Source organism: Tasmannia lanceolata, unplaced genomic scaffold, assembly GCF_043159265.1.
Source record: "Tasmannia lanceolata isolate RefF3 unplaced genomic scaffold, GAP_Taslan_0.1 ptg000037l, whole genome shotgun sequence".
Lineage (NCBI taxonomy): Eukaryota > Viridiplantae > Streptophyta > Magnoliopsida > Canellales > Winteraceae > Tasmannia > Tasmannia lanceolata.
The window spans coordinates 25,793,180-25,807,093 of record NW_027518714.1 but is presented as its reverse complement, the minus strand read 5'-3'; the positions used below and the strand labels follow the sequence as shown (position 1 = coordinate 25,807,093).

The 13,914-nt window shown below is 38.2% G+C and overlaps 1 protein-coding gene across 1 annotated transcript in view; it reads right to left on the bottom strand.

Annotated features, from left to right (window-relative positions):
* Positions 1-5,581: 5,581 nt before the first annotated feature.
* LOC143862217 (uncharacterized) overlaps positions 5,582-13,914 on the bottom strand; it is a 54,957-nt gene continuing 46,624 nt past the window's right edge. The window contains exons 9-10 of the transcript XR_013240219.1: positions 5,860-5,971; positions 5,582-5,752 (exon numbers count right to left, since the gene is read on the bottom strand). The gene's annotated coding sequence lies outside the window, so the exon portion shown is untranslated. The remainder of the gene's footprint in view (positions 5,753-5,859; positions 5,972-13,914) is intronic.

Here is a 13,914-nt window from a genome sequence, read left to right as displayed (position 1 = left end):
ATTCGTTTTAAAAACGCCCATAACTTCTTCGTTTGAAGTCCGATTTACACGCGGCCAGGTGTGCTGGATTCCTCGTTTCGGGGACTTTCCAATAAACATAATATAGCTTGCTTCCGGGAAACAAAGTGTCATTTGGGTTTCCGTAAAAAGGCGGGTGTTGTGTAAAAACAGGCTTTCCGGTTATTTCTCTGGGATAAGACGGTTTTCAGAAATCGTTTCATTTTGCAAATACCCTAAAGAGAGATTGAGAGAAACCGAACTGGTGCTCTGGGACTCGTCATGAGGTTCTTTCTCGCGACACCTATCATTAGTACCATCTTGACGAAATTGGGTGTCTACAGATGCCCCTCTTTGGTAGAGGGTGCAAGGCGGAGACGACAAAATTTTGTCACTGGAGACTAATGATAGGTTTGCTTCTGTGAAATATATACACGAATCATTTCTGGATTATAACTGGAACCCCCCTTTCTGGATCCATCTCACATCAATAACTCTAGAAAGAATTCAGTTCAGATGTAGGATACCTATCCATACATTTTTGCAACTCAATCATGTATGATAGAATCATCAAAGATTTTATCTTTTAACTGAACAATCTGATAACAAAAGGAATTCAAGTGCAAATTGCAGGGCGTATCGACGGAAAAGAAATTGCACGTGGTGAATGGATAAGAGAAGGTAGGGGAACAACGATTACTTAATCATCATAATGCATTTTCATTCTAATGAACAAATGTTCAATTTTATACCTATAACTCATTCTATAACTCATTAGAATGATAACTCATTCCGCTGGATTTTTTTCTTACAAATAAAAAAAAATCTCTATTTCTATTCTCCGCTGAAAAATGAAGACTAAGACTGGAGCTTCGAGACTCACATCGGATCCTAAGGCGTGCAGCCCTCACCAAGGAATCTTACTGTCAGGTCATTGAGTGGAAATCTCCCACCGACGGTTTTTGGGCTTTTGAAAATACGACTGTTAGAACGAGTCTTGGGCGGACGTCGCTACTAACAGCCGGGAGGGTCATCGGGAGTCAGGATCAGGACACCTGACTTGGGGAGGGACCTTTGGGTCATCGGAAGTCAGGTTCAGGACACCTGACTTAGGGAGGGACCTAAGGGATGTCGTTTATGACATCCAGTATGGACACTGATAACAGAAATGTCGAAGAGACAGCCGTTAATTGATACGACGGATCATACGCTGATTTCGATGTGATACTGTGTTTCAACAGTATTTGATTATGACGAGTTATCGTATACAAACGGACTTACTCGGGCTTTGTTTTGATTTGCGGGATTACCGCATAGAAACGGACTTACCCTGATTTGGATTGCCTGAGCGAGTTTTTATAGCTTGAAAATTCTAGGCAGGATGCTCTCAGGGAGACTTTGGTTTGTTTGGGATGCCTCAGGGGACTCACTCCGGTTGGGATGCCTTAGGGGTCTTACATTGGTTTAGGCTGTCTTAGGGGATTTATACTGATTGGGATGCCTCATGGGACTTATATTGATTTGGGCTGCCCCAGGGGTCTTATACTGATTTGGGTTGCCTCAGGGGTCTCACACTGATTTGGGTTGCCTCAGGGGTCTCACACTGATTTGGGATGAAATATGTACAAAGGGATGACATATTTCTCTATCTCACACTGTACATATTTCTCATTTTACGTCCAACATGGATGAAATATGTACCCAAAATTTGAACCGTTGATTATATGTAGTTTGTAACCATCCATGTTCAGCAGAAAATAAAATGCAAATTATTGCATCATAAAATTAGATGATTGGCCTGATTTTCAGAACATGGGATCCAAAGCAAGGCTATAAGGAGTCGGTTCAGATCAATCAAAAGTACTATCCAAACCCGTATGGGTGTGGCTCTTTGGCTTAAAGTCATGGGTATGCTCCCCATTGACACGAGTTCGAATCCCCAGGGCTTACCCGATGGGCGTGGTTTATGGGTGATTGCGCGCATCCGTAGGGAATAGTCCTGCCCTAAAATTTTGGGTGGGGATACCCTATGTCATAAAAAAAAGAAAAAAAAACGTAGGATCCAATATGCCTATTGAGAATTCCTCATTTTCTCTATTTGCATGGGTGAATTTGAATAATCTTGATATGCTTTGATTAGATACAACACATTAATGCAGACTTATATTTAGCATTTATGGTTTCTACTGCCCATAAACACATCATAACCTTCAAAAAAATAAAATAAACACATCTATGTGCGTTCCTATATTTCTGAAAAAATTACAAGTTACATTGTCCACAATGAAGTAATCCAAACACTTATAAAGGAATCCCTAGGGGGGGGTCTTTGGATCTAGGGGGGAAATGATGGAAAACAAATTCTATGAAAAATATAATTCCAAGGGAAAAAATTCCAGTGTCTAGTAGGTTTGTAATTTTCCATGAGAACAACAAAAAGAATTATTTTGGGAAAAAATTCTATAGAAAATGAGCTTACTAAACGCTCGAAAATTGATTTTCCATGAAAACAAATTCTGCAAATTTTTTGCCATGCATCCAAACAGCCCCTAAATGCGATGTAGACATACAAATTTATCTACCTACTGCAATTTATCTACAATGGGAAAACATGTTGGGCATGACAAACCCCACATTATTTAAAACCTTGTACACACAATTTCGTAAGAGCTATTAAATAACTTATAAATGTAAATCTACCTATACATGTGGATTTAAAAATATATCTCTAGGCTAAGACCGGGACTAGTAAAAGTTGTCATAAATTGGGCCATAAATCTACCTAATACATATTTTCGACCCACCGTGGGACTAGTGAAAGTGGATGCTACTTTCTCAATGACCCTACCATTTATTTTCTAGGGGATGGGCCATGGAGCAAACTCACCCCATGGACTAGTCTACCCCTCCAGTCAATTTTTAGAGGCTTTTATTTAATGAATACAGATTGTAGCTTTTTTATTTTCTTACTATCCATTTAAGGGTTAAAATCGTCCAATGGGATGATTTTGCTCCATAGCCCATCTAGAGGGAGGCTTCTATCTATCTAATCTTCTAATCTAATCTATCTAATCTAATATCATAAAAAGGGAGGGGGGTTTACTATTCACTGCTGAGGTGGCAACAGGAGAGAAAAGGCAAGGATTTTTTTAATCATTTGAAAATTCTTTGAGAATTACACATCACTTTTTTTTACTTTTTCAAACAAAGGCACCCATCCAACCCACATATTTTCAATCTTGCCTCCTCCTTTATGCTTTTTAACAGAGGCACTTATTAAAGCCACATAATTTAGATCCTACCCCCCTCCTTTATGCTTTTTTAATAAAAAAATATATATAGGGTGATCTTAACCATCAGATTTAAGAGGGACAACATATTATGGAAATCTCTATAGATTGGAGGGCTAGGATCAGCCTATGGAAATTATTTTCGGGGCACAACCTATTGATGTTGTGCTCCATCACATGGACAGTTTGGATCAATCTATGCTGTGGTCCGTATAGTTCTTTGTCGGCCCGTGCATCGCACATAAATAAAATGGGAAGTGATATAAATACTCTATTGAGGTGGCCCATGGGAGAAAATGAGGCGAATATATAATTACCCTAAATAGTGTGGAGCAATGAACAAGTGGTCCTAATTGTACTTTTGCCCCTCACATTTTTCCTTGGAAAAATAATCACATCGATCGTGCAATATATAAAATGGGAAAGCTTGATTAGCCATGGAGCCCATGACAAGCCCTAGATAATTTGAAACCTTAGAATTGTAGATTCCTTAGAGCTTATTAAATACATTATACTTTATAAATCTTATCCAGGCCGCTAGATGTGAACTGTTCACATAATACTGGCATCATGTGTGAGTACAATAAGCTAACTTAGGTCCTGTTAGAATTGCCAGAAACACATGACTGTTGGAGGATTTAGAAGGAAATGATATGAATATGGTTAATTTAGAGAGATATTATTATAAATTGAAGGTCCTTGTATGTGTAAACATTGAATAGAGTTGGTTCATGCAATCTTTATTTTTTTGTTGTGTAAAAAAAGTAGGAAATTTTAGAAATATCTTTCCTTTCCAAACTTTTTCAGAAAGTTCCAGCAATTCCACACACCATTTTACTTTTTACAAAAATGCCATTCGACCACTTATAAAAGGGAATTGCTAGCGTCCATCGCAGAAGGCATTTCGCGGCTGATATGTTGCACGTCAAGCCAGCCACCTCGTGAATGGAGACAAATGCTGTTGTCTCCATTCACGAGGTGGCTGGTCTGACATGCGCCAGACCATACTAGCCGCGAAATGCCTTTTGCGATGGACCCTAGCAAATCCCCTTATAAAATATTTTTTTTTTTTTCTTTTTTACTTAAAAAAGTTGCCTTGAAAACGATTGCTATTTCATAGATATACAAAAACAAAAAGTTTCAGACAAAAAACTCACGCCTTTAGAGTGGTTCGAAGGGCACTTTTGTCAATAGAAATTTAATAAATCTTAATGATGACTGATCTATAGATAATTTACAAATTATGGATTTATGGGTAAAATCCCAAGAAAAAAAACTACTCAGGCCCAGTTTGTATAGCCAGAAAAACATTTCTGACAATTTTTTTTCGAGAAAATTTTTTCTTTCCACAATTTAGAGGGAAAAAAAAAATTATGGTAAATTTAAAGGGATATCTTCATAAATTGAAGGTCTGTATAAACAAAAAATTAATTGGGTTGGTTCAAGAAATCTTTTTCATGTGTAAAGGTAGGAAATTTTAAAAATATTTTTCCTTTCCAAACTTTTCCAGAAAATTCCTGCAATCCAAACAAAGGCCTTAGGGATTGAGGCTAGGCTCCAATTTTTTTTGGTCTTGAAAGTTAGTTGAATCATAAAAACTTAGGTCATTCTCAAACCCAAAGAAAAATAGCAAAATAAGCTAGAAGATATTTTTGACGTTTTCTACTAAGAATACCTTTGGGAAAGAGAGAGCCCCCCTAAATTCCCCCTTGTCTGCTTTCTAGTATTAGTTCAGAGTGTAGTGGGCAAATGATAGATGGAGACTAACAGCCAACTTAGATATGCAGCATTAAATAATAAACATTGAAAGAGTTCTCTTTCTTCAGCAACTAAAAGACTCAACACTCAAGGAGGAAAGTGCAGAGAGGATGAAGACAAGGAGACACATCCAATTAACCAAAGGATGAAAGTGAAAGGTTCAGACAATGGCTACCTGAAACTCCTTACACTGCCCAGATTGTGAGTGCAAGATGTAAACTTTAAATGTTTGCAGAGTCCTTTGCTTAATTTGCACTCCATTAAGGACAATAAATCTTTGTCAAGGATCAAAACAAGTTTTTTCCACCTATTTGTAAAAAGGGTCATCACCAAAAGAGCAAATTCTACATAGATAAATGGGTAATCATGTCCCCACCAGTCACGAATGCGTGCCAGTGAGGGGACTGTTAATTTAAACACAAATCAATACACCACTCTCCAGATAATGAACTTCGGTCCCAAAGGAGAGAGGGAAGGGAATTTATATGTTATCGGTATACAGAAGTTTCAGCAAATAATAGACTGATTACATGTTTTGAATAGAAATTTACCTTAATTGGTTTATAAAATTGTTATCAGTACGCTGAAGTTTCAGCGAGGTATCAATTTACCTTAATTGGTTTATAAATATAGGGATTAACGGTATGATTGACCAGTTTGGCACCTTCTGGTTGCAAGTTGATCATAATAACCCCTCCCATTGTGCCCTGGTAACCATAAAATGAAAAACTATCAGCATGCCATGTCAGAAAAGATCATATGAATAAGCCCCATAGTCTAAAATTCGTTACCAATGATCAAAAAGCCATATTACCATAGCATTGATTGATAGAACACGCCTGCCTTGCTTCTAGTTGGCACAACAGATAAAAGACTATTCCGATCATCTTTCGATTCTAATGTTTGAGCATACATCCAATACCTCACTGAAAAAAAAAAAAAACCCACTTTACAAGAATAATAAATTCAATACATAAGGACGAAAAAATATACAGTCAAGGTACAAGGCATACTGCAATTTGTTTATATATGGGACAAGCCCATGCAAGATTATCACCAAGCTCCATGTGTCAAACATTAAGGGGCCATTTGGATACGCGGATTTTAGAATCCAGGTTTTTAGTTTGAAAACAGTGTAAAAGATGGTTCATGATCAAGCTGCTGTATGCTGTCCTGACAGCATTTTTTGGATTTTAAGTAAGAAAACCAGGTTTTAGGAACCTCTCCCCCAATCCTGAGATTTCTAAAACCTGGTTTTCTTAATTAAAATCCAAGAAACGCTGCCAGAACAGCATGCAGCAGCTTGATCATGAACCCTCTTTTACACTGTTTTCAAACTAAAAACCTGGATTCTAAAATCCGCGTATCCAAACGGCCCCTAAATGTGCAGAAAAGATGAGTCGGTGCATGTTGACTGCACACTAGAATGTCGGACATTGTTATAGGGAAGTTCACAAACTTGAATTATGGCACCTCAAGTCTCAACACATACTTTTGACTTAAAGAGAAGGCATTTGTTCTGTTAAGGTTTTTCTAGAAGCTGACGGTGTTGAGATTATCATTATATCAAGTGAATCTGGTTATAATTCAAAAATAAAAATAAAAATCAAGTGAATCTGGTTGTGGATGCACACCTAATAGTTTGACATGAACCTGTAAGATACAAGATAAGACTTTCTTGCTAAATGAAATAGAGTAGATAGAGGCAACACAATACATGTTTATTGGGGGTTCCCCAGTGAAAATGAAAAAATAAGAATAATTAGACATAAGACAAACCCAACTGATCTATGCATAATGCATCAATTGTTCAAAGTGGAAATGCCATGTGAGGGGAAAACGCAATTATGGAACAAATTGCGAGCATTAGGCACAAATGAATCGGCTATCGTGTATTCTCTATAAAAGGGCGGCCCAGTGCACGAGGCTCCCGCCATTGCGGGGTCTGCTGCCACCCCTGAAATGGGAATTCCTTTACACATTCAATTATTGTGCAGTTTAACAATGTAGGTAGTCATTCCGAGAACAAATGTATAAATTTTGGAGCCTTACCTGGCCTAGTTTTGGCACCCAAAGTTAAAGTAGATTAGATTAAACAAGAAAGAGTAGAAGAGAAAAGAGAGCAGCAACAAGAACTGTTGTGCGGAAAAAGTTCAAGTCAAACCTCATGACTTGTCTCCTCTCCATTATATAATTAGTGAATGGCAGATTACTTCATTGACCTTTGGCTGTACATAATTACGAGACAATATAAATGTAATTCCACTTCTATGACTTACACTCACTCATATATTATGTATCCACGATCCTACTTGTATACACCATACAAGTGTATATGCACACATATAAACAATAACTACTTTCCACACCCAAGATATCTAAAACCAATCTCTCCTAGAAAGATAGGGTTATGTTACCCAATCAGGCCTTAACAAATTTACTGGTCTCTACAGAGCATCTAAAACACCCTCAGCTTATCTGGCCTTATTTCCAGATAGCTGAACCTCCCAAAAAAGGCACCTTCCTTGGTACCCTACACAGGTAAGAAACTTAATTTTTAGCATTAAGGTTGACTCCACCCTCCAGATTCAGATGAAGTGCTGGCACATCTAGCCAGCTTTGCTGTATTTCATAGATAATTTGATCGTTCCACATAATCTAGCCAGCTTTGCAGTATTTGTCCGGTAAAGGTACCATTTCACCCAAGGTTTGGCACTAAAGCTAAGAAATTTCTAAACAAACACTCTTTTAATTGTCTTCCAATATGCACTCACCAAGAGATACTAAGGCTCACATAACATAAGCGTTCATAGAACCATCTGATCTATATTACTTCAAGTAGCATGAAAGTGAGAAATGAGCAGATGAATGATGACGCGGGCAAGGAGAAAATGGGAAGGAAAGATTGGCAGCAGGAAGGGTGAAATGGGTATAAGGCAAGGAGAGAGATGAGTGGAAGATGAATTCATGTATCTTTGCTTTCATTTGAAAAGGATTGAGAAAATCAAGAAATGGTTTCATTCAAATAGCGACCATTAACCTCAATACATCACCTACCCCTAATTAGTTAACTAACTAGGGTTGAAACATAGAACTAAAAGTTAACATAAAAAGGCAGTAATATCCTTAAATCAACCAACCATGCCCAGCCCGCCGTTCGAACATTTGTGCTGAGAAATTTGGTGAAAATATCCCCCTAGTGGTCAGCAGACCTAACAAATGGATTACATATTGTAGAAACTTCATTTTGTCTGACTGACCTAACACCGAGGTTTTCAATTTCGGTTTTGATTCCAGTTTTGATCACCACAGAAATGGAAACATTTCAGTTTCAATTGGAAATTTAGGTGGAAATCCTGTAAAATCAAGAAAAATATGGAAATATATGCAAATGAAAGAATTTAAAGATGAAACTTCACGAAATGCTAGAATAATCACAAACACACACTTAGAAACCATCACATAAGAAAGTCAAACCATCCATAATGGTTAGAAATGTTGAAACAACTTGTAGCATGCACTGTCATGATCTCATATAATTCAGTATATACCAAATTTCACATGTAATTATATAAATATTTATAAATAATACATGCACAGCATTTTGCATGAAATTCATATAAATATAATTAGATAATAAATACTAAATATGGGATACCACTATTACACATACAATTTTGGTTTATGCATTTCAGTCATTTCAGATGGAAATATTTCAGTCATTTTGTGTCTGTTTTAGTACAAATTTATAAGTATGCCCAACACTTGTCACCCATAAGCGACGCCTGATGTTGAATGAGTTTGAAATGTGCTAGGAGCTGGAAACATGAAAGGGTATGACTCTGAAATGAAAATATTTCAGATAATTCAGTTTAAATATTTAAAACCATGCCTGACACTATCACGCATCTCAGATAATTCAGCATATACCAAATTTCACATGTAATTCATATAAATATTGATACATAATGCATGCACTACATTTTGCATGAAGTTCATATAAATATAATTATATAATACATACTAAATATATTATACTATTATTACACTAAAGCTTTTGTTCTATGCATTTCAGTCATTTCAGTTTCGATTTCATTGGCGATGGAAATAGAAATATTTCAGTCGTTTTGTGTCTGTTTCAGTGAAAATTTAAAACCACGCCTGACATGTAGCCCTGGATTGAGGCCTGATGATGAATGAGTTTGAAAAGTGTGCTAAGAGCTGGAAACATGAAAGGGTATATGTCTGAAAGAGGAAAAAGGATTTCGAAAACTACCAGTGTTTCAAAACACCCAAGGTCTTCAAAACTTTTCTAGGAAACCCTTAGAATACCCTAAGTTCCGGCTCACCTAACCGATCAGCACCATCTCTATAGGAGTAGGGAAAGTTCATCTCTATAAGAGTATGGATTTCGAAAACTACCGGTGTTTCAAAACACCCAAGGTCTTCAAAACTTTTCTAGGAAACCCTTAGAATACCCTAAGTTCCGGCTCACCTAACCGATCAGCACCATGCACCAACCGATTGACCAGTGAAAGCTCCGATCAACCTCCTAAAAATTAGGATTTGGATGAGAAGTCCAAATTTAATGTTGAAACCCCAAGTTCAATTCGATTTCTCTTCATATGAGGTGGTTCAAGAGACTAGGAACGGGATAAGAATGCCCCTCAAGAGAAGTTTATTGTCTCAACACCTTGTTTTTAATACCAGACTTGATTTTTGCCCAAAAACACGTCCTTAAAACAAAATCAATCCAGACCACCCTCATGAACAGAATCAAGCTTTATATTCGAAATTTCTTCTGATAAAAAAATATATATCCGAAATTTCTTTAGTCCAACATTCGAAAAACTTGATTCTCAGGATCCGAATCTGACATTAGGTAACCATCTTCAAGCACACAGACAACTCACACAATTAAGAATTTGAGTCTAAAACCTGAAAATTCATCACAAAAAACACAGAATTCTAAAAACAGACTTCAACCAAATGAGTTGAATACCCTGAATGAATGGTTTGTAAGAATAAAAGTTTGAACAGACCGAGAGAGTTCAGAAGCTGAATTCTAAAGGAGGGGATTCAGCAAACACCATGCCCTTTTCCCTGTCCAGCCTCTGCACGAGTTTGATCTGTTAGACAATCAGTGAAGTATGAGCCAAAGGGTGCAAATTAGAAAAACTGAGAATTCCGCGCTCCGGCTTATACTTTGAAAGGTGAGTCCTCATGCATGCTTAGGCTAATTTCAATTTCTAGTTTTTTGCTTTCAATCATGCAACTAGTTAGGTTCCTTTTTCAAATTAGAGTAATCACTCTTTAGACGAAGCACGAATTGACGTAATCTTGATCCTCATTAGATTGAGGGCTTAAATCTCAGCAAGAAGATTCTCACTCCATCAATAACCAGTTTTTTTCCCGTGAAATCTTTGGACTACAAGCTCCATGCTCTACATCTCAGTGTCAGAATCCATGCCTCCATATTGTCCAGTCCTTGTACCTATTCATTTTGGCTACCCCTCAGAGTCTCCAGTCCTGATGAACACCGAATCTTGCCTCCCCATAAATGCAACCATAATATGCACCTCCTAATCAAAGAAGTTTCTACAAAATCCAACCTTCCACTCAACACCGGCATCCTCTTGGAGCTTGTAAGAATCCCCAACACTTGCCTCACGAACACCACACCAATGTCATGCCAAAAGAAAGAACCTGATAACCATCACTGAATCTGAACCTGCTCACGAGCTGGAACGGAAAGCCTGTATGTTCCTCATGATATACCTCCATGCAATGATTCCCGGAGGATGACAGAGATCCACCCTTGCCCACGCACAAAAGACAATCCCATACTTCTTTGCAATCATCGTGCACCACAATTGATCCCTCCCCTCTCTGAATTGCCAAATTCATATGCCGAGTAACGGAAAGTTCATCTCTATAAGAGTATGGATCCCAAACCACTCCCCCCCCCCCGAGGTCTGAAGACAATATCCTTTCTCATAAGTGATATTTCCATTTTTCCTCCATACCGTTCAAAATGATCTTCTTCTGCAACTGATCAGGCCTATCAATCACGCTAATCGGGCATCCGAAGGGGGGGGGACATATGGGACAACTGGAAAATTGGTAGCACTCCTTTGATAATCTGAAGCCCTCAAGAGTTCCATTCCAAGACATTGATGATAATAACTTCCAATACAGTCTCAACCCAACAAGAAACTAAAAAACGGTCGATTGCAAATGTAACCCAAACTCTTCTAATGTGCCACAGACATCTGATCAGAAACACAGGAACAATAAGCTCTCTCTCCCGACAGACATCTTCGCTTATTGTGATCAAGGTTTTAAATGTCGGTTTCGGACACCACCAAAACCGAAATTTTCGGTTTCGGTGGAAATTTCGGCCGCAATCATGTAAAAAATTGACAAAAATTTTGGTTTTCTTAAAATTTCCACCAAAAAGTACACCATTTCGGTGGAAATTTCAGTAATTTCGGTGGAAATCTTTTATATTTCAGTAGAAATTTTTGTAAATAAGGGTGAAAAAAGAAATTTCGGATTTCGGCGAAATTAATCATGTAAAAATCCAATTCAATGTAATTTCGGTTTCGGTCCAAACCGAAACCGAAATATTTTGGCCGAAATTTCGGATTTCGGCCGAAATATTTTGGCCAAAATTTAAAACTATGATTGTGATAGCCACTGATACTAGGAAAGGTGGTCCCTTAACTCATTCACAGTTGACTCAAATATCAAATGGTCTCAACAAAATTCAAAAGCCACAACATGACTAAGTCATCATTTCCTCTCAATTAGATCAGACTTTGAGTACCATTACATAATGGACAAAGGATTGTACCATCAACATAACCCCACATTCTCCTTCAACCAAAATATACTCCACACCATGAGCCCACAGAAGATAATTATCACCATTTAACTTTTGTTTAACTATTTTACATAATTCAGATTATATACATGACTAAAATACCCCCCACACTAACAGACGATGCCACACAGACATCCAGACCTCCAGAGTTTACTAAAGAATTCCTGCCTAATAAAAGCCATTGATAATTCACTAAACTAGAAAAAACACATGGTAAGCTTCAACAATGATATCACCAACATCAAGCGTGTAGAAAACCGAAAGAACTCTAATCTCTCAAAATAGGATCAAACATGACGTGCAACAAACAACAAGATGAGATGAGAGAAACACACACACAAAAACAATAAAACGAGATTTACGTGGTTTGGCAGTGTGCCTACCACGGGAGAAGAGAGTTTAACTATTTCGATTAGGGTTACAAAACTTCATTTCTTTCCTCTAGGGCAAGAAACGCACAAAAAACATCACCTTCGTAACCCTAATATGTCCCTCATATGTGGCTTAGATATTAATGACAGTACATCAAGAAATTACCAAAACAACCTTATTTTGAAAACCACAAAATTAAATTTTCCTTGCAGAGCGCTACCCCTGCTCGAGCTGACCCCGTAGGTCAACCCGCATGTGTGTCGCGCACATTAGTCCACCCGGGTGATGAAACACTGCCATAATACAAGACATATGCACACCAAAGCTGTTAGCATAGATAGTTCTATTAGGGGTATAATTGTCTATGTACTTTATTTGCTTTAATATAAATATATAAGTGGGGGGAGTTCTCCCAAACTCACAATTCTCTTCCCTCATTCTAATCTAATATGGTATCAGAGCCCTAGGGTTTTGATCCCCTAGGGACCACCATTGATCTCTCCTTCTCCAAACCCTAACCTTAACCCTACCCGTCGTAAAACCCCCATCCATGCTCCTCCACGCTGCCGCGAGACCTACACTTGGCCTCTCTCTCTCTCCCGAACCCCCCCCCCCGCACAGCAAAAAAAGGAAAAACTCCAGGGTATATTGCTCAGGGGGAGATGTCTTCCTCTGTGTGTCGCATGAGGAAATCACTATGGTTTGAAGCAATCTCCACGCACGTGGATCATTCGCTTTGGGAGGTTCAGCGAGGCCGTCATGCGATTTGGCATGAAACAGTGCGTTGTAGATCATTCGGTATTGTAACCAGTGTTTAAAAACTCGTTGACTCGGCACGGAACTCGGCCGAGTCGACTCGGTTTCGTGAAGACCGCATTTTGGAGTAGCAGACTCGGCGAGTCCGGGCCGAGTCAAACACGAATATTACTTTTCTCTTGGATGGGATCAACTAGCAGGAGAATCTTGGCGATCCGTGACTTCTCCCACTGGTTGATCTTCCCAAAACATATTTCTGAATCTAAGGCGTAAAAAGACAAAAAAAAGAAAGATCCGTGCTTGATTTATTCAACAAAAATGATACGATTCATACCTATAAATCTGTGTTGAATGTCTCACATTTCTATTCATCCAAAGAAAAGCTCAATCTCCCTTAGTTTCTTGTGCAAAAACCTTTTGCCATTGCCTTCATCCACTGTTTTCTTTTTGTGGAAGCACACCCACATCTAAAGCCTATGATAAACCCTCCTTGCGGGGTTTCCAACTAGTTGTTGGGCTTTCAATTTTCGGCAGAAGAAGAAAAATTCTCTGGTTTTCGTGCATTTCTCTGTTAGGAGGAACTGAGGAAGAAGAAAGGTTCTTTTCTAGTTCTTATCTGGTAAGGTAATGAAATTATGAAACCCAACAATATAGTATTTATTAGGGAAATTATACATCCGGCCCTGTCTTACCTGGGACAGCCCCCGATCTTTGTAAAGAACAGACATAAACACATGAAGGTGGCTGTCCCAAGAAAGAAAAATGGGGTACAGTGCATTAAATGAGGGCCCTTGTTCTTACTTGGGACAGCCCCTTTAAGTTAAAGAAATGCTACAAAGTACTACAAACACACTT